At 44.1% G+C, this 22,032-nt stretch overlaps 1 long non-coding RNA gene across 3 annotated transcripts in view; it reads right to left on the bottom strand.

Annotated features, from left to right (window-relative positions):
- Window positions 1-258: 258 nt before the first annotated feature.
- 6720432D03Rik overlaps window positions 259-22,032 on the bottom strand; it is a 24,152-nt gene continuing 2,378 nt past the window's right edge. The window contains exons 1-3 of one of the 3 annotated variants that reach the window (XR_379301.3): window positions 16,049-16,176; window positions 15,497-15,658; window positions 259-1,009 (exon numbers count right to left, since the gene is read on the bottom strand). This is a non-coding gene — a long non-coding RNA (RIKEN cDNA 6720432D03 gene). Of the gene's footprint in view, window positions 1,010-11,272; window positions 11,334-15,496; window positions 15,659-16,048; window positions 16,177-22,032 lie in introns of those variants that run through there. The other 2 variants (XR_379300.4, XR_001779342.2) reach the window with 2 other exon arrangements.

Raw genomic sequence — 22,032 nt, forward strand, 5'->3', positions numbered from 1 at the left:
TTTGTCCCTGCCTTCCATCCACATTAACATGAACAGGATCTATAGGAGGAGAAGTGCGTATGAACATTTCAGATTGCTTTGCCGGCCACCTTTTCCTAATCAGAGAACACTGGAATCCTACCTCTTTCTAAAGAGGGGATTCTAAACTCATCTGTACATCTAACTCATCCTGGTCTTTAAAAAGAATGACAAGCGACCCAAAGCATGTAAAATACACTGTCTTGAAGCCTGTAAGTTACTTTCACCATTTGAACTTACTTTGGGTCTCTTGCCAACTCTCTTTTATTGCAGTTTCAGACATTGTATATACAGGTGCTGAAGAAAAGTCATTTGTGTTCCCTCAGCAAGCCTCCCCTGGGCAAGGGAGAAATATGAAGGGCCTTGCCAAAACTTCACATTATACAAGATGAAGCCCAAGAGAGGAGACTCACCACTGCTCAAAAGAAAGGCACGGGGAGCAGGGGGGAAGCTGACACAAGACAGAAAGTCAAGGGAACTTAGGTATTCATTAGTCTGGTGTCTGCCAGATGTGGTGTTAAATATTGGCTGGACATCCTTTCTCATATCAGCTACACAAGGCTAGGGTTTTGGCACAATTCATCCACAGAGCAGGAAACTGACAGCTCCAAGATAGAAATCCATCCCCTGAGTTCAAAGTCCCAAATTTCTGCCTGTCAGTCAGGGAAATGGGTGGAGTCCAGGGAACAGGAGCCAACATTCAGAGAGCAGATGGATTAAGTGTCCAAATAACACTTTGTGTTAGTTTGAAATGAGAGGGTCCTCCATTGGCTCAGAACACTTGGTCCCCTATGGGGGGAGGTTGTGGAATCTTGTTGATGGAAGGAACCTTGGTGGAAGACCTTAATGTCACTGGGGGTGGACTTTGTCTCTTTATAGTCTTGCCTTGCTTCCTGTTTGCTCTCTGTTTCATTCTTTCATGTGAAGGTGTGAGTCAGGTTCCAGCTCCTACAGCCACGACTCTTTGCAGCCATGATAGACTCAGATCCTTCTGAAATTTAAGACAAAATGAACAGAAAATTAACTAACACAATTCCTCAATTCAAACAGTTCACATCATGGAGTATAAAGAAACTCAGATCTGTCTACTGAACCAGTTTGGTTTAAAGAACTGGTGGAGGAGTAGAGAATGAAGCTGTTTATCAGGAACACCTAAAAGGAAGGCAGGACTAGTCACATGGGAAGAAATGATCTTCAGTACTGGAGGCTACAATGACTGGGGATCCTGAATTGTCAGCTTCACTTCGGACATCCATTCACTCATTCATCAAACAATTATTGAGTCAAGAACTATACTTGGTCAAGAGACAAAGTCCCTGAATTGACACAGAACCGACATTTTGAAAGTAGATATAGACAAGCAGTAAGTAAAGGCAAAATAAAGACCTGCGGTAAGTCAGGTGTGGAGCTGTTGTGCTAAGAGTGTAGAAGAAAGGGCAAGGAGGCTATATGGCACTGTGGGGATCCTCGTTTGTACGTGCAGTGTGTGGATTCAGAAGTCTAAAGAGAGCAACAGCCTTGTGGGTATCAGGAGTGTTCCTGTGGCCTTCTGGGGTTGAGGATACTGTATCTACAAAGCCTTGACATGGGTATATGCTTCACTGTGTGAGGAATGGACTGTATCTATCTACTAAGCCCTGACATGGGTATATACTTCACTGTTTTAGGAATGGCAAGAAGCATGTCCTGACTCAGTCTGATCTGAATAGTTCAGCTCAGAACAAATGGATGAATTGTATGGAGCCTTTGGACAATCAAAATTCTTTCCTCTTCAGGTGAAATGGGGTGTTCTGAGAAGGCTCTGAGCAGAGGAGAGACAGGGCGTGATTGGTGTTTTAAGAGATTCCTTGAGAATATTGAATGTAAGCTATAGTTGAGTAGGGAATAAAGTTGAAAGTCTGTCTCTTTGTTTGTTTCTTAAGAGTCCATGTGAAGACTAAGAGACGACTTGGCAGGTAAGAGCTTTGGATGCACAGGCATGAGGACCTGAGCCCAAATTCCTGGCACCCATGTTGAAAAAGAAAAAAAAGCAAAAAGAAAAAGAAAGGAAAACAAGAAAAGAAAGAAAAGAAAAAAACTGGGCATGGCCACACATTCTTGTAGCCAAAGCACTGAGGGCATGGAAACAGAACCACTTGCATTTGCTGGACGGTCAGCCAGCAGCCCAGAGAGCCTGAGTTCAGCGATCTTGTCTTCAAGTTATAAGCAGAGAGTCTTAGAGCAAAATACCTCGTATTTCCCCCTGGTGCCCACAATGGGCACATGGCAATATGCCTGTTTATTATACATACACACATGTCTATAATCTCTCTCTCTCTTTCTCTCTCTCTCTCTCTCTCTCTCTCTCTCTCTCTCTCTCTCTCACACACACACACACACACACACACCACAAACTCCTCTCCACACGAAAGGACGGTGAATCACACTAGACTCTCTGAGGCAGTAGAAATGGTGAAAGTGGTTGGACTCTGGACATATCTTGAAGAAAGTGCGTCTGGCCTCTGCCCTTGGACTGGCTGAAGGGTAACATGATGATGCTAAAGTTTAGGGCTGACTAAAATGCTCACCCATTAAAACAAGGATGCCTTCAGAAAAAGTCTTTAGAAACAAGTCAGGGCTTTCTTCTGAACAGGGTAACCTCGGGGTGTTTGTTAGACATCTGAGTATGATTCAAGACAGGATCCAGGCAGACAGATTTGTATTTGGCAGTTATTGTAAAGATTGTATTAAAAATATGGAGTCAGACAAATCCTCCCTGGCCCAATGATTGGAAATGGAGAACTATTTGGAAGTAGGAAGGTAAGGAAGTGAGTAGGTATGAGTGTGGGGGTGTGGGGAGGGGGGAGGGTGGGGAGGTGCGGAAGAAGGCAAGGAGGAAGACTAAAGATGAAGTGAGCTGAGGTTTCAGAACCAAGACAGAGGGGAGCCCCAGGAACTGGGAGAGAAGAGGCCAGGGAGGAAGGCCAGCAAAAAAAGTCATGTCTGAAAGTGCTAGAATGACATCTAACACTTTGTATGCTAATGTTAAAAATTAAAACATTAGTGGCTGGGGTGATAGCCCAGTCCATAAAGTGTTTGCCTTGTAAGCCCAAGCTCCTGAGTTAGATTCCCAGAGCCCACATTAAATAAAGCTGGGTGTGGTGATGTGCACTTACAATCCCAGGAAAGGAAAGTTGGTAACAGAAGGCTCCTACACATATATACACTTACACATACCTGAACACATTTAGACACACATGTGTGTGCAAACACACATACATGCACACACACACAAATTAAAATATTTTCAAACAAGGAGAAAGGAAGGAAGGAAGGAAGGAAGGAAGGAAGGAAGGAAGGAGGGAGGGAGGGAGGGAGGGAGGGAGGGAGGGAGGGAGGGAGGGAGGGAAGAACTTCAGAATGAGGTCAACTCCTGAGAGACGGAAACAGGAAAGTGACTGAGACTTATCTAACCCAAGCAGTCTCCTGCAAAGTTTGCTAGAGCCACAGTGAATAGTGAGGACAACGACCCTCATGGAATGGGCCTTGGGCTTAGGAAAGAAGAAAGAGCATGGGTTGAGGAAGAAAGCAAACAAGCAAAATGTACAGACAATTGCATCTGTGAGCTTTGCTGTAAAAGGATGTTGGCAACTCCATCATACCTGCTGGTTGGCAAGGAGGATCAATAGAGCAGGGCCCATCCTTGCTATGAGAGACAGAGGGGTCTTCACAAACAGGGCAGGGGGTGAAAGATCTGGTGCGGAAAGTTTCATCATGTCTAATCAGAATGGCTAGTGGAGCTTTAAGCTTCACAGTTCATCAGTGAATTTTAACAGAAACACAAGCATTTTGTTACTAATTGTCTTAAACTAACAGCAATTTATTTCTAAATGCTCCTGTAAATCATTTTACAAATAAAGACACCAGAACTCAAAATTTTCATCAAGTCATCAAAGCTTATGTGAAAACCAAGACCTAAATTAGATCTGGCTGATTCTAAAGGCCTCAGGTGTTCTATAATATTGGAGTTTGGACTCCCTCAGTGAGTCCACCAGCTAATGAGAAAGGGAAATCAGACCAAAGGTGCCTGGTACTAGGTTCATTTCCACCATCAAAAGACAGATAGGAAAGTAGGTAGATGGATGGATGAATGGATGGATGGATGGATGGATGGATGGATGGATGGATGGATGGATGGATGGATGAATGGATGGGTGGGTGATAGAGTCATCTTTAACTTCAGCTGTCCCCTTACCTGGGATTAAAAAAAAAAACTTTAACTGAGGAATTATATCCTTCATATTGGCCTTTGGGTACGTCCATGAAACATTTCTTAGTTGCTAATTAACATAGGTGGGCCGAGTCCATTGTAGATGGTGTCATCCCTAGGCTGATGGAACATGTAAGAAAGGTAACTGAGCAAGTGAGTAAGTGGTTTTCTTCAGTGGTCTCTACTTCAGTTCCTGCCTCCAGGTTCTTGTGTTGAGCTCCTGCTCTGACATAACCTGTAAACTACGTCAATGCTTTCCTTCCCATGCTGTCCTTCCCGTTCATTCACAGCAACACAAAGCAAACCAAAATAGCGATAGAGGTTGAGAGATTAATTAATATAACAAGGTGGAATTGAGCCATACAGATATGGGCCAATGTAAGCTTTGCAGGTAGACCAGTAGGTCAGAAACTGAGGCAGATTTCCTTTTCTTCTTATAGCAACCTTAGTTTTTCCTCTTGAGTTGGTTCTGCTGTTAGTGTTTGTGAGACAAAGGTCTCGTTAGGCAGCACAGGATAGTCCAAGCTCATGATGTTTCAATATCAAACCCTGCACCTCGTAACTTCCTCAAGCAAGACCACACCCCCTAAATCTCCCTAACCCACACTACACCACCCACTGGGGACCAAGTATTTAAAGTCCAGGACTATAGTGGACATTTACCATTCAAATTATCATCACACCCACCAACATGATCAATGATGATATATTGCAAATCAAAATACATTGCAAATGTAGCTGACGACCATATTTGCACACTATGACCAAGAACAATACCTGGATTGGTACTTAACTAACAGGGTACAAAAGGCTAGCCACGATGGCTTACAGAGCTAAACAGCACAGTGTTCAATTGATTGCTGCCTTAATTCCACAGAAGCCCAAATGAGGTACTTTATTTTAAAGATATTTGTCTTCTAGAATTATTATTTCTTAATTGGGTTTTCAGCACTACAGCAGCAAGAGGCCAGAGGAGACGCTCTTCCCAGACTGCTGTAGCGTTGAGAGTGGTTTAAAAGATTTGTTGTCATTGATTTTTATTGCAGAGAAGCAGGAAGCTGGCAAAGTGAAAGGTGGTAATTTCTCAAGGCAAAATCACAAATAAGGAAACACAAATATCCCCCGCCTCTTGAGAGCAGAAGGTTGCCACAGGGGTTAGGAAAACATCGACTCCAACCCTGCTTCCCCCCTCAGTTCTGGCTCTTGGTTACTCTTTCTAGGAAGCTTGGTCTGATTTCAAGGGGCCCCCAACCTCAGTAACCCTTCTTTAATTCCTACATGGAGAGTTGAAGGTCCCTTGTTAATCAGACAGAAGGGGCTTGGGAAATTGAAGCATCACTCCCTGTACCGGAGGGGCCTATGCAGACCTCTGTGATCATTGCCTGATTGGGAGCATGGGCACCGTTCTTTGTTGTACAGCGGGGACTTGTGTGCTAGGTGTTAAGTCTCACTCCGAGGCACCACAGCAAAGAAGATTGAACCAGCTAGCTACTGTCTGGGATGTTCCTGTCTCATCGAAAACCCCGATAGAAAGGAGAGCGTGCAGAGATGAAAATGTTAACTCCCTGTTTGGAGGGTAAGGACGTGTTCTTCTCCATAGAGTGAAGAGTAAAGAGGGATTTTGACTTCTAGGCCCCCAGTTGGGGTTTCAGCAGAGAGTAATGAGCAGTGTAGGTTTCTCACCGAGGACTCATTTATCTGGGTGCCAATGAGTAAGCCCAGCTTCCCAAGCTTGAAAATTTAGATTTATTGGGTGCCAGAAATTGCACTGGACCCCATTTAATAGGCCCGTGTACCATGAAGGTGAGGATAGAAAGATAAGAGTGAAGAAGGCAGAGTGGGTGGTGGAGGGACACAGTGTGCAGACATACAGAAAAACCTGATTAGCACATTAAATTCTGGCCGCAGCAGGCCAGGAACACACGGGTCTGGAGGGAGTATTGGTTTATGAAGAGCAGAGATCAGATAAATCTGTGGGAAGAGACAGAGGTAGAGAAGAGGAAACAGGCTCTCTTAACTTAAAGAGAGAAAGAGACAGGGGGAGTGGAGGGAGGGAGGGAGGGAGGGAAGGAGAGAGGGAGGGGAGGGAGGGAGGGAGAGAGGGAGAGAGAGAGAGAGGGAGAGAGAGAGGGAGAGAGAGAGAGAGAGAGAGAGAGAGAGAGAGAGAGAGAGAGATTCTGAAGTGTCCATGAAGAGAAATAAACCTGCTGTTAAAAAGGTGGATCAATAGAAAAGCCATTTGCTGGTTTTTTTTAAAAAAAAAAAAGAAAGAAAAAGAAAAAGAAAAAGCATCTATCTTGTTCAGCCTCTTGCTCTGATACAGAAGAAAGGCTTTGAGATTTGTGGAATGTGAATTTACATAGAGAGGCTCTGGAATATCAATAACCAGCCACTTCTGATGTGAGGAGAAGGGCTAGGCTGAAAGGCGTGTTTGTCGTGGGGAGGAAGAAAAGATAGGGCTGATATCTAAACTCCGGGCTCCATGGCGATTGCTCTGCCTTCCTGAGGTGTTACAAGGTTTTCATATGTTCTCTATTTTCTTCTTGGGGTTGGTAGAAACTGTATAAAGATGAGTTTGCAGGCTCTGAGATATTTAAGTGAACAACAGCCGTGGAAGGCAAGCCAGCTGACCTGTGCCTCTATTTTCGTATGATGTCACTGCGTTTTTCCTTTGTACAAGGAACCATACCAGATCCGTATGTATGAGAGCTACTTCACTCATTCACCTACTCGTTCAAAAAAATCTGGAGATGGAAAGATGAGTAAGGGCCCATCCCATCACTAACCATAAATGTTCCTGCCCCTCTGGGGTACGAGGAGCCAGTAAATTCCCATGACGAGACGAGAAGGTGGAGAGCAGGGAGAGGTGACTTTGTTCTTTATGTGACAACTCACTCTTTTGGGAACTCACTCCCTTTGGCGAGTCAGCATTAGTCACCTTCCAATAAGCCCTACCTTATGAAGTCCCCACCACCTTTCTCTTCTGCCAAGGTAATTTAAGGGATGTGTTCAGGCCAACGAAATACCTATAGCATTTAAAGATACAAGTGCATGTGTCTACCTTGTAAACCATGCAAACACACATCATAGAATGATTATTCTATAATCTACTCTTCTTCTACCAGAACACGACCAACACAATCCCTTGCATTTTATCCAGCTTCTTGGTGATGTGGCTACATTTATATCTTTTGCACATGGACAAGATGGTAGCCCCTGTGACACAAGGCAATTAGATAAGATCTTAAAAAAAAAACAACAGGCTGTGAACAAGGCAGATGTTTAATAAAATTTGAAGCTCACAGCTGTCAAGTTACACAAATCATTCTGTGCTTGCAAGAGTGAGACGAAGATGGTTATGGAATTGTTGAGGGAAGAGCATGTGATGGGTTTAAAGAATAAAGATGGGGATGTGTGTGTGTGTGTGTGTGTGTGTATACACGCATGCACACATGTGTATGTGAGTATATGTGTGTGCATAATCTATATATACATCTATATGCACGATATGCTGGCATAAGTATATGTATGGCATGTTTATTGTGATGCAGGAGCATATTCAAAGAAGGGAAACAAGTTTTGCAAACAAGCATCTTTTTAACATTCAAGGTCACCTGTTCTTTTTTCTTTTCTCTCTCCCTGGTCACCTTCTTCTTCCATACAAACCCCAGAGAGCTTGGCATCTTCATCCATTTCATCTATATACATTCATTCCCTCTCCTCATGGATACTCACCTACTACCCTTAGCTTCCGCACACATCTTTCCCACACCATATTTTAACTTAAGCATATTTTAACATAGTCTACAGTTGAAGATAAAGACCTAAGAGCTGCAAAGCTTCGGAAATGAGTCAGCACCAGGCTGCTGAGCATGGGACTGGGAGACTGAGACACAGGAGAGAGACGTTTCTCTCTTTCCTGGTGTGTGTGGGGATAGGTTAAAGAAAGGAGGCTGTTTGTGTGCTGTTTCTTTCTCCATGGGGCAAAGCCCTCTGGAGAGTTATCACTTTAAGTCAGTCTGTTTCTTTGCTGGCTTCTGTGGACTTTGCAATTGCCTCAGAGTATATGTCTGATGGCAAAAGCCTCCTCGGTTACTAGTTTCTAACCATCTCACCCCCTGCACGAGAGGTGCCTTAGGAGGGTGGGAGGAGGGCAGTGTCTTTTCCCAAACTAGACTGTGATGGAGAGTATAGTGAAAACACTTACTAGGATTATCCAGTGCTTGTTGAACCTGGCTGCTCTTTTTTGGGTATAGACATCGAGGGGTAGAGGACAAGCTTGAACTCAGAGCCTTGGACTTACAAGAGGTAAACTTAGTTTTTCTGAATCAGCTCCCTCCTCTGTGAGATGAAGACTTGACCATCCATCCCTCTGTTTGGCTATGTGCTAAAGGAAACAAACCGATCCATACTCTAGCAACTAAAATAACATTCCCTTCCTACCTCCCGGGATCATAAAGCAGAAACACAGATCTGATGCTACAAATGAGCTTTGAATTGTGTGTGTACAAAACTGGAGCTAAGAGAGAACTTTTGCACAAGCTTATTACCTGTGCCCTGTGGATGCTGTGTGCTTTGCTGGACCTGCAAGGGTTATTTTTGCAGACGACAGCCGACCCCCCCCTCCTGCACACCCCCTCCCCCAGTTTCCGTCTGTGTAGCTCCCAGCAGATGTATTAAGTATAGTCTTGGAGCCTTTCCAGGCTCTCTCTTTAAGACACAGAATGTTGAATATTTCCTGCACACAGCAGGCAGCTCTGGCCTGGCACAGTGCCAGGAAATCTGCTGGGTGCCGTCCTGTCCCCACCCCTTCTCCAGTATCTGTGCCCCAGCCCCAACTTGTCCAGATTCCCTGGGGCTTCCTTGGGAAACAGGGTAAAGTTAGAGCAGAGACTGCCACTGCAGCACCATGGCTTACAGCCACAATTACCTGCCCCCTGCTCCCCTGCTTCCCCCCCCCCCCCAGGGCGCTATGGAAGATGGGAAGGGAGGCTTACTGCTAGCTGTGCCTTTGCTTGCTGAAGACACCAAACCCCTTGGGAGGCAGAGGGGGCATCTGAGCTGTCTTGAGGTGGGGCCCTGCCTTGGTTGAGAAATGTCCATAAGAAAATGAAAAGGCAGAGACGTGAACAAAGTGTTGCGTTTATGTCAGGGGCTGTCCCCACCTGCAGAGAGTGGGAGATAGGCCCTCATCTGTCTGCTTCTGCAATGCGAGCTGTTTCACTGTAAGGTCTCCAGGCTAATGCCTCCTTCCTCCGGCAGCTGCACAAACTGAATCCATATTCCCCTGCAAACAGTGCCAGCAAGGAAGGGATGGTAGGAGTCTCTGGGAGGACTCCCCTTTGGATCCATGTCCTCTTTCTCTTTTCAATCAGTTGGTGAACTCCCTTGCATAGGTCTAACATGAGCGCCTCACTCTGGACACATTTACATTGAAGCAGCAACTAGGACTCTGCCTTTTCATGTCCTCTTTTCTTGTGATCTCCACTCCTTCTGTCTGCCCAATTGCTCCTCAAACTCCCCCCATGTTTGTTTTTAATCCTCTAGCGGGTAACATGGTCACTTGTGACATCCCTCCATTGAATGCACATCCTTGTTCCTAGCAGCAGTAATTCAACTGGCAGTGCACAGTCTGCAGTAGAGGAGAGAGGAAACTAGACTCCCCAAGGTGCTAGGACTGGTCCAATCATCCAGAAAACACACAGACACCACTTTCTACCTACAGAGCTCCCTGGAGCCTGATCCCTCCCTAGTGAACAGGCCTTCTATAGCAAGAAAGCCCTGTTATCAGAGTAGCATGCAGGACAGGCAGAGGCCCTGAAAGAACAGGAGAATCAAGGCCTCTCTGGTGAGCAGATGGTCAAGCAGAGAAGGACTTAAGAGACAGGACTGCCTTCCCCTGTGGAAAGAGTTGCAGTCCTAAGTCCAAGTTCAAGCTCTGCCCTTAACCGACTTGGGTGGCTGCAACATCTTCTGACCTCAGGCCCTTCACTTATAAACCAAGACAACTGAAACAAATAATCACTAGTACCTCCCATCTCTGAGATCCTTTGATTCTGTGACTCCTTAAGTGACCTTGGCTTTGGACCCCACCCTGATATAAAACCGTATCCAAACAGGCTGTGAATTGAGGGAAATGTCATGGAGAATATTTAAAAGACCAGTCCCCGAATTCGCAGAGTCTGACGCAGTTCCCAGGTGCCCACACTCTGTGCAAGGACAGGATTGCTGGGTTCCTCTAAGGTTGCAGTGGCCACACCGTCTAGATGGATGGTGTGTCGCCATACTTACTGGAATCTGCTCAGACAGCTTCAGCTGCTGGAGCTAATGAGAGAGGGCTTTTATCAAATGCTGGAGGTCAGCGGATGGGCTTTATGGGAAGGGGAAAGGATGGAGGATGCTCCATCACGATCGTGAAAAGGCTTTTACAGTAAACCCTGCTTGCTATCCATCAGGAAAAGACCAATACGTTGTACTGGAAGATGGCTAATAGGAAGTCTTATAGATGGTGCCTGGGTTATCCATTTTCAAAGACTGAAGGAAACATGGAAATACACAAAAAGCAACTCTATTTCGACAGATAAATTCTCCTTGAGGATCTCCAGTCCACTCGCACCAGTTTTGCCTGGGAGTACTAAGCTTGGGTGATTATGTTATCTGTTGCAGAAACAAAAGGCTCTTGCTTGTCAGCCCTGTTGAAAAGCAAACAAGGACAATAACAGTGTAACAGAAATGGTTCAGATCTCCTCACTGTCTCTTTCTATCTCCCCTACTTCTGCCCCATGCCTACCCAGAAATGAGATATGGTCCATTTCTGTAAAGAGCCTTGGAACCTTCCTCCCACCTGTGTCTACGCACACTCCCTCTAGTCTGGAAGCTTCCCCCATTCTCATGGTCCTCAACCCCACCTGCCAAGCTCAGCTGACATCTCCTTCATGGTCCAATAATTCCTCCCACACACTACAAAGACCCAATACTCCCATTTCCACATCCTTACCTTCATCCCCTCAGCCATCACTGCTGTGCTCTGTGGACCACATAGACAGATCTAGTCCTTGCATGTTCCCTTGGAGGAAAGGTGACAGACACCATCCCTGAAGATGTTAATATTCTCACTTAGGAACATTTTCCTATTCACTGATATATTTATGTCTTGAAAGCCTAGATCATGGCCTATCCTCATCCATAAAAGTCTGTAAAAATCTAAGAGAAGGATCCAATTTCAGCGATTTGTATTTCTCTCCCCTAGCATGAGACTTGGCCTATGATAGTAAGCAATCAATATTTACTGAATCAAAATGAATATAATAAAAAGGCACCTTGGCACATAACACATCAGCAGAATGCTGGAGTTGAAAATGTTAAGCAAACGTAAACCCTGAAACCACCCCACTCCATGTGTATGTGTATTGTGTGTACCTGTGTGTGTGCATGTGTATGTGTGTGTGCACATATATGTGCATATATATGTGCATATATATGTGTGTATGTGTATATGTATGTGCAAGTGTATGTGTGTATATGTGCATGTGTATTGCATGTATAGAAGCCAGATGTTTCTTCTTTTAATGTTTTCTATGTAGTTTGTTTCTTTGTTTGTTTGCTTACTTTTTGAGACATAATATCTTCATTGAACCTGAAAATTGCCCATGTCAGCCATACTTACTGGCCAGCAAGCCTCAGATATCTTTCTCCATCCCCTAGCTCTGGAATGACAGACACACACAGCAATGCCCAGCTTTTATATGGCTGTTAGAAACCATATAATAAACGTAGCTCATCATGCTTGTGCAGAAAGTGCTTAGCTCACTGAATCTTCTCCATCCCCAGATGCTTCACTTATAACTCAGAAGTTCAGACCGTTTATGCCAAGCACGAAGGGCCACTGTCATAACTATCCTGTAAGGTTTCTGGAGTTTGTGGCTAGAGCACCGCCTATGCAGGGAGCTGAAGACTTAGAAGTATAGAGGGAGAAGGATATGCTTCCTAAACTCATGGGGATTTATGCTGTAGAGGAGGGAAGAGTAAAAAAGAGAAAGCTGGGAAACAGGGCTTTACTGTTATAAAGGAATCAAGGTAAAGATAGAAAACGGGATGAGAGAATCAGAACTTCAGAGAGACGCACAGGAAATTTATGTTTGGAGAAGGCGAGTGCTGGGTTCGTGATCCTTGAAGGAGTTAAATAGGCAATCCAGAAAAGAAGCCATTCCAACAAGAGAGTGTCTTGGTGGAGGGAGAGAATGGTAACCGAGATGATAGAGCAGGAGAGGAGTGAGCAGGGCTGGCAGAACCAGTGAGAAAGGAGGAGGTCAGAACACAGACAGAGTCCCAGGCGTAGGCACGTCAGCCTGCAGCTACTGTAAGGAAGATTCCTTCGGGAAATGGGAAGCTCAACTGTGTTAGGATCTGCCCTATATGTCAAGAGCATCACACTGGCTGCCATGCTGGAAGCGGTGTAGGAGGTAGATGATGTAATATGCAGGCCTCCAAGATGGAAGCCGCTTAAGAGACTCCTGGACAATCCAGAACACTGGTGTTAAGATGGCCGGTAGTAAGTAATAAAGCAGATAAGAAGTAAATGGACCGTGGGAAATCCATGTGCTTTGCTGAAGAATTGGATACAGAGTCTGGAAGAAGAGACTCCAAGGTGCTCAGTTTGGCAACAGAGATAAAAGAGGTCATTGGCTGAGATGTAATAGAATTCTGGAGCGAGGTTGGCGAGAGGGAGATCTGGAGCTATGTTTTGGAAACACGTTTGGGATCGTTTTAGTCCCACATATACAGTTGTTGAAAAGGCAAACAGACCTAGGAGACTGATGCTCGACAAAGATGTTCAGACTAGATAATGGACATAAGAGTTGCCTAAAAGACATATGTAAAGGCAAGAAACCAGTTCTTAGGTGAGAAGAGATGGGGAGAACAGTGGGAAAGGTAAGATGCGTTTGGAGGACAGAGCTTTGGAGTGATGGGAGAAGATGCAGCAGGGCTAGTGACAGTCACTGAGAAGAAATGGCCTTGATATGAAGGCGGGTGAACCTTGTATTCACAATGTCCTGGGAGCCAAAGGCAGAAAGCATTTTAAAGAAGACAGATGATCACCTGAGCTAAATGGAGACAGATGGAGACGGACATGCAAATTGACCATGCCTTTAACAACGGACGGGTCACAGTAACCTTGACAAGACCAATTTCCTGCCAACTGAAGGGGATAAGATTCAGACTATGGTGGATTCAAGGAAAAATGAGACCAGGGGAATTGGAACAACTAATATTAATGACCCTTTCTAGGCGTCTCACTGCAAAGGAATGCAGCGCAAGCAGCAAGAGCTTGTCAAGGTGGTTTTGTGCTTTAGTTGAAGAATCATATATATGGAAAGCTGCACACTAGGAACACAGCTTTACTTACAGGGTGAAGTGAAGCTCCAGAGACCAGCTGTCCATGCTGAACTGATGTGCCCCTGGTCTAGAACCTGTGGGAAAGTGGTATGTCACCTATCTACTCGCATCCCAGAAGTCTCATCACCTACCAGCATGACCAAACACCCCCAACACTTTCTCTGTCTTCTTGCCTGGGACTGCAGGCATGATGGACCAACACCATGACAACTCCCAGAAATTGGAAAACCTACGAGAAGGGACCAGGAGACAATTTGATGAGGAAAGTGCTTGCTGGAGAAGACTTGTGTTCAGTACCAGCACCCACATACAAAGCGGGGCATGGTGATACATCCTCATAGTCCTACCATTGGGAAGGTGGAGATGGGAGAATTCCTGGAAACTACTGGTCAACCCGCCTAGCCTAACTGGTAAGCCCCAAGTTTCAGCTAGAGACTCCTGACTCAAAGGATCAAGTGAATGAATCCCAAAGGAAACCATCTGCAAGTGTCCTCTGACCTCCACATGCACATACACATCTGTACACCAGTAGATACCAAGATCGATGTATGTACACACATACATACTCATATAACATGTACACACACTCCTATGGACAAAGAAAATCTATAGGAGGCCTAAGATATGAAAAAGTCAAGAACCCAAGGTTAATGGAGCAATATGTATGATGTGAACAGGTCTTCAGCTAAGGGTGGAGATAAAGGAAAGGCACAGAGAGATGCAAACGCTTGCCTCTCTCCCTCTACCTCATAATCCTTAGGCTCTATGGCAATCTGGAAGCGCTTGAATTGGCCCTTTAAAATCAGCACTGGCACCAGATGACACTGTCATAATATATTCTTCGTCAACACTTATTCCCCCCTTGAGGCCGAGTCTGCTTCCCAACTATGACACACTTTGTCTACTTTGCCATTGGGTCTCTTTAACTGGGGCATGATGGTGAGCAGGAGGCGGCTCTCAGACTGAAATGGAACTTTGCTCTTTTAGCTCAGCTTCACCCTGATGCTTTTTCTTGTGCGCCCCTGAGAGCTGGATATGAAGGTCAATTGTCATAGTGTTACAAGTCGGAGTAAAATAGAGCCTGTTCTCCCAGCACTCACATTCCAAGGAAGTGGCTTTCAACCAGGCATCCTCCATCCCTCCCCCACAGGGACATTTAGCAAAGATGTCAAAATGGAGTTTGTTTGTTTGTTCACTACCATTACAGAGGGAAGATGCTAGCAGTGTCTACCTGGGAGAGGTCGGGCAAGGTGGGAACCCTCTCATAACACAAAAACAACTATCCATTAACAATGGATTCTCCCAGCTAATATGCCATCATGGAGGAGCTGCGTGGCAAGAAACAGCCCAGCACCTGCAGAGAAGATTCAATGGAGGCTATGAGAAACTGCATTTTATATTTCATTTTGGAAGATCCTTCGGTGTTTGTAGAGAAATTATCTTAGACTCATCAGCTAGACCTGAGTAGACGCAAATTCAAGGTCATTCCGAGAACTACGCCAAAGAGAACCATGCTCCTGCCTGGGTATTTGTGTACTTGTACAGGGCCTCTTGAAGGTACCAAAGCTCTTGCTTTTTTGTTTTTTCAACCCAATTTAAGGCCCTCCCTCCATTTGCATATTTAGAGGTAGAGCTCAGTCCCTCCTAAGCTTCCAAGGGCATTGCATTCTACTGATAGGGAGGCGGGGACCTCAGGCCGGACAAGTAAAGGAAGTTGAGTGGACCCTGGCAGTCAGTGGCTGACCCCCAGACAGATGTGCTTCCCTCCTTTACCTCTGGCTTGAACAAGCAGAAACAGGGTCCCTCTAGTTTAGATTTGAAATTGACACTCACCTCTAACTTGTATCACCTACACTAATCTCGGGTCTTCTGCTCCTAGTGGGAAATCCTTCCCGATGGATATAGTCATCTCTCTGCAGAAATGAGAGATTCCAGCACCCTGACAGTACTTCACAGTTTACAAAGAGACTGTACAATATGCCTTATTCTTTTCACCTGGAGAGAGGAGAAAGGTGATATCTTAGATTTAGATAGAAAAAAACAGAGTTATTGCCTGTGCTGCTGTGACTCACATTCCATCTGCCTCAGACTGTGCATAAGTCACCTGAGGAAAGACAATGAAGAAGAGCCATCTAGCATCAAAACATCATCAGATCAAAGACAACAACCTCCCCCCAAGAACCTCTGGGAAAATCATTCTAGTATTGTATGTCTTCAAGTAACTAAGTTAAAACTGAGTTGCATGCTGTCACTTAAATATAGATGGCCAGGTTTTGTTTATGCATGCATAGCCTGCTGCTGATACACAGTGGCACTCCATCCATACATACCAGTCAAGCCATTTAGAACCTAGAGCTCGAGTCTATATAAATGTAAATTACCAACCAAAGGGAGCATAAACTCCATGTGAATACAAGGCTGTGGTCTTTCCTCCCCCAGTTCCCACAGCCCAGCGTAGACTCATGAGGCAGCCTTCCATTTGGACAACCTTCCCCATGCAGGTTTAGCTTGGCTTCTGTGTTCCACCTTTCAACTGGCTGGGACCAGGGACCTGCCTGCGTGTCTTTGTTTGTTTGTCACTCTCATGAGATATCTACCCTTCTGACCTGTCACCCAGTACTACTGCCTCTGTTTGGTGTACATGTGTATGTGACGTGTTCGAGCTAACACGTCAGCTTTGTCTGGGGCAAAGGGTGGGCTCTGGTTAGAAATGAGATGCTTCTGAAAGCTGCATTAACTCTTTAACATTAGTAATCTCCATCAGGGATCGGCAGTAGCCATGCCCTAAGTGGGTCTCTAAAGCATGGAAAAAGCTAAAGTAAGTCGATGCAAGCCTGTCTTTCCCAACAAGGTGGGTGGGGGCTGGGGGTGGCGGGGGCAGCTCACTGTGCAGGCAAAGAATAAGCTCAAGAAAAATGTCTGCTAACTGCCGGGAGCTGCGCACAGGAAGAAGCCAGTGAAGAACAATCTAGCTAAATGAAATTGTTTTCTTCCTTCTCAAGCCCAGTGTATTAATTGGGTACAAATCGGTCCACTTAATGCCAATTGACATTAAGCAATTTACCATTTGATGGCAATTGAAAAGCCATGCTTGACGCTCCAAACCCTCCTGATTGTTCCAAACAGATTTCCCACCCGAAAGTGGAAATGGATTTAATTTGATCTCCTCAGTCTGTTCGCCATTATGTGTGAACTGTGATGTTGGTAGTAAGCAGTTCAAATGGCTACCTGAGCAGTGAAGTGTTCAAAATGGAGGTGTTCCAGCTACTAGTGGGGATGCAAAGGAAGAGGACGCCATATTATCCTTGTGATGATCACAAGCCTGGGAGAACATGACAGTCCACTGTCAGAGCCACTATCTCCTTGCTTTTATTTGGATTGTTTGGATGATTTTTTTATGTGTGTGTGTGTGTGTGTGTGTGTGTGTGTGTGTGTGCACTGTTGCTGTCTTCAGACACTTCAGAAGAGGGTGTCAGATCTCATTATGGATGGTTGTGAGCCACCATGTGGTTGCTGAGATTTGAACTCTTAATCACTGAGCCATCTCTCCAACCCCATTTGGATAATTTCTTAAATCAGAGGAAAGTTCCAGAAACCAATCAAGTTCTGTTCTGCCACTTCAACAAGGAAACAAGGGTCTGGGGAAGTTAAATGACCTGCCCCAATAGCTAATAGCAGTCACCTATCCTCTCTTCTTTGGGAATGGAGAGGGCATTGGCTGATGGTGCCATCTTGTACCAAAAGACTCAAGTTCAACAGCTACACCTGGGTCATTTAACTTCTCAGGGCTTCGATCCCTTTATCTATGAAAGGGAACTCAGATCCTTAGATCCATGCTTCCCAGTTTCTACAAGGGCAGAACAAAGCCATCACAACCAAGAGACTTTCAAAACTACAAAGAAGCATGAAACAGAAGACGTTATTGTCTGACTGAAGCCCGCTCTACACAGATGATGAACTAGACGGGTCAAAGGATGAATGAAAGCCAGTCAAGACACAAGCTATAAGCAACTGACTGTTGGCATGCTGGCCCTCCCCACTCATACCTGAAATCAAAGAAAGGTTAGGGATTAGAAGGTTGGAAACATGGCATGGCTGCAGTCAGCATTTTTGGCCTTTGGAACATCCAATACCTAGCCAATTTTGCTCTACTTGGGTGTTTTTCTTTTTAATTATATTTACAGCAGGTGATTTAAAACCTGTTCTAAGTTATAAAGCTCTATTCTTCAGTAATATATTTAACCACTTAGCTGAGCAAAGATATAAACATAGCCTGATGAGATTTGGGGAGGGAGGCTGTCCCTAAACTGTACATTGAAATGCAAAGACCATTACTCCACACTCTGTTAGCAGAATTTTGTGGAAATGTTTACAGAGTACATGCCCTTGACAGTCATGTGCGCAGGCATCAATGGGACAAGGTATACCCAGGTCTAGGCCACATTAGAAATAGAAGGTACAAAGGCTGCTTTCAGCTAGCTAGGTCACTTGAAGACGATCACTTCATCTCTTTGAGCTCCTGGAAGATAAACAGGGATATAAACTGGCAATGAAAATCTTGATCCCAAGACTTAGATGAGATCACTTTATCCAGTCTCACGTCTCATCTCCTAGCGTGATCAGAGAGGCTGTAGTAATACCCTTGGAGGGTCTCTTTTTCAATATTGAAGTCTTGTTCTTTCATAGCTGGGCTACCATCATATTGCCTTCAGCCCAAGATTACACACACACACACACACACACACACACACACACACACACACACGAGAGAGAGAGAGAGAGAGAGAGAGAGAGAGAGAGAGAGAGAGAGAGAGATTAGCCCATAGATTAATATGATATTGACAAGAGATTCTAACTAGACTTGGCCTCCAGCCCTATCCAAGGATTTTCTGCAGACTTCCCTGCTCTCTTTAGTTTTTGTGTGATTACATAACAACCTAGCATCTCCTTCTGCCTACTGGAATCTTTTATACTCATGAAACACCTTGATCCTGAAACGGCTCTGCAAAGAACATTGATCTGCTAATCACCACCTGAGTCAGATGCCCAGTGAGCTTGTCCTGCTATAAGGGCTCTTCTCAACCTCACTGGAAAATAGAGAGCCATCCCTCCTCCTCCTCCTCCTCCTCCTCCTCCTCCTCCTCCTCCTCCTCTCCCCCCTCCCTCCCCCGCCTCTCACACACACACACAGTGCTTCTGTCACTATCTGAAAGACACAATAATATTCATTTGCATTTTTATTATCTGGAGCAAAAGTGCATGCTACAAAAGGTAAGAGTGTCTCTTGCCCACTGTAATAGGTCCTGCAGTCTAGCACACAGCAACACTCAGCTATATTTGTTGATTAGAAAGAAAATGTGTTAAGAGTATCCAGTTAGGTAAACACAATGAACTACACTAACATTGGTATAAAGATGTTTAAGAATATAAATTGTGCTTCAGAGAAGAACCATCACAGGCATTAGATACCCAGACTGCAAGACTCATCCATTGAGTCCTATCAACAAATTAATTGACGCTGACTCCCTCGACACTTCTGTTTGCATGCTGATGAGTGCCATGTGGATTTGACCATCCATTTATCAACCTTCAATGCATCCAAAGGTATTTTTAAACAATCAAAAAGCAAACTTTAAAATGAATGAACATACCATCATGGCACCTGTAACCACCATTGGGTTACAGGAAGGGTTCTTAACAAAGAAAACAGCCATTGAGAAAATGAACATGTTATCAGTTCAATAACAACAAGTGTCGACTTAGGCAAGAGTGATGTAAGCTGATCAGTGCAAAGCTCCAACTCAGGAAGTATCCAAGTCAGAACATCTGGTCCAATCTCTGCTTCCAATGGAACAGGCGACTTGGGTAGCACCACTATGCCACTACACCTCTGTGATCCTGCGCATTTCCTTCTGTGAACTGAGGGCACACTCTCCACCTTCTCTCTTAGCTCTGGAGGATAGTTCTCTATATTCATGATTGGTGTACAGTGGGATGTACTGACGTCCACGAACACAAGAGAGGCTGGACCACTGATTTTATACAGGATGAGGCTAAAATCCTTGACCTGCGGGGTACTTGTGAGAAGTAGACACACTCTCTTTTTAGTTCTTCTTGCCTGAGTTCAACGCCACACTTGAATTGATTTTTCGTAACAGAGAGCACAGACAGGCTTGAGGTCAGTAGCTGCATCACAGAAGAGTCTGCCTGAAGAGGGGTTTCATCCTGGAGCACCCAAGACAACCTGCAGGCAGCTTCACTTGAAGAGGGTCCCAGCCAGCAATTGCGTACAGCTTCTATAACCTTGGGGTCTTTGTGAGTTTTGATGCTCTTAAACTTCCTGATCTTATAAATTTGATTACTTCCAGGGTCTGCTCTCCAAAAAGGAATGTTTCCATTTAAGGAAATAGCTATACAAAAGAGTGAAAGTCTTGAACAACCTTGGATAAATCCATGGCTGGCAGCTAAACCATGCAGACACTAGGGCCTTGCAGCCTGCTGGATTAAAGCAGGAACTCTGGACAGATATATCAGTCACCAAACATCTTAGGTCTAAGTTTCTCCACACCCTTACCAGAATTAGGTATTGTGCATCTTTTTTATTACAGTCATTTGATGGGTATTTATCATTATTGTGTTATGGTTTTAATTTTTCTTACTGGCTTAATGATACTGGGCATCTTCTGAGATTCTCACAAGTCATCTCATTCTCTGTTTTGGTGAACTGCCTTTCAAATCATTTACCTTTTTAAAAAATACACATATTCATAAAAATACATATATTATTTAAATTTTACAATAATTTAAAACCGCTTGACATGTTTCTTAAAAAGTAAGCATAATACTTTTATCTTTTCCTGTGGTGGGGGGAGTTTTTATTTTGTGCTGTTTTGTTGCTGTTATTCAAGTTTCCTGTGAATTAGTAGTGTGATCAAATGATAAAATCAGATTTCATTCATTGGCTATTTGATATCAAATCTCATCTTTTGCATATCTGTTTATGACCCTTTTTGTACACAATTTAAAAGATCAGTAACCCGATTTGTGATGCCCTGTCGAATGAGGATCGTTTGAAGCTATCACGCACATCCTAAAGCTGTCAGTAGATTGGCTGGACTCTCTTACCTTCACTCTTTGAAACCCAAACTGATGAAAGCTGCCCTGCGGGAGCCTGTTTGTGAGTGTGTGCTAGTTACCCCTTATCAAAATGCTTACTGGAGTCAAATTTACATACAGATGTTTTCTGTAAAAAGACTCAACTTTTAGAAGAATTGTTTACCAAACACAATTCTAACCTCTTCTATTGTGTGGGTTTTATGCAGTAAAAACAGCTGGATAGCACTGAGTGATGTCGTTTTGCTGTTAAGGTCACCTGTCATGCATGTGCCAGGCTGTGCTGTTTCCCGCTTTCCCACGATGGCTTCTGTGTACTGAGGCTTTGTAATGCATAAATAAATTGCTGTCCAGCTTATTAAAATGCCTGGCCATGGCTTCTGCAGTCTAGGCCTTGTGTGTAAATAATGGCACTTACTGTGAGCATATCTGGCTGTTGATAAATACACTTTTCCCACCTCTTTCCTCAACCCTAATGGCAAGCCTGACTGTATTCAAGTTTGAACTCAAAACACAGAAAAGGGCAAAGTGATGAAGAGTTTATATAACATTGCCGATGCCGGAAGCATAGTGCACACTTACACATTTTCTCTAGCATCATTTCTGTCACTTAATTAAAATATTTATTTGGTGTTAAAACCACATGGTGAAATAACCTGTGGGAATATTACTTCAATTTGAAGCTAGTCTGATCTACAGAGTGAGTTCCAAGTCAGTCAGGGCTTCACAGTAAAACCCTGTTTCAAAACATGTAAGCATTGGAATTATACAAACTAGTAATTCTACTCTATATATTGGTTCAAAGTACATCATAAAAATGTGTCCATTTAAAAATATTTGAAAAATGATCACTGCGAAGTTCTTCATAATAATGAAATCTGGAAACAACACAAATGTTCAACTATTAAGTGGACACACAGTACATGGAGCAACCAGCCATATGGCAGCATAGAGGTAAACGATCAGAGGATTAAACCACTGGCATGCTGTGCTAACTTAGAGAAGACAGAGTGAAGGACGACATATTGTATGCCAGTTATATGACATTTCAATAAATCACAAAATAAACACTAAAAAACCTGAAACAAATAAAAAACCAAACAACAATAACAAAAAAATGGTGTTTAATGGGTCTAAAAGATGGTAGAAATTGGCTGAAGTAGGCTAGATTGAGGAAAATATTCTAATCTGGGATTTTGACAATGGCTGTTCAATCATATAAATATACTGCGAAGTAGCACCCTGTGCCATTTATT

Source organism: Mus musculus, chromosome 9, assembly GCF_000001635.26.
Source record: "Mus musculus strain C57BL/6J chromosome 9, GRCm38.p6 C57BL/6J".
Taxonomy (NCBI): Eukaryota; Metazoa; Chordata; class Mammalia; order Rodentia; family Muridae; genus Mus; species Mus musculus.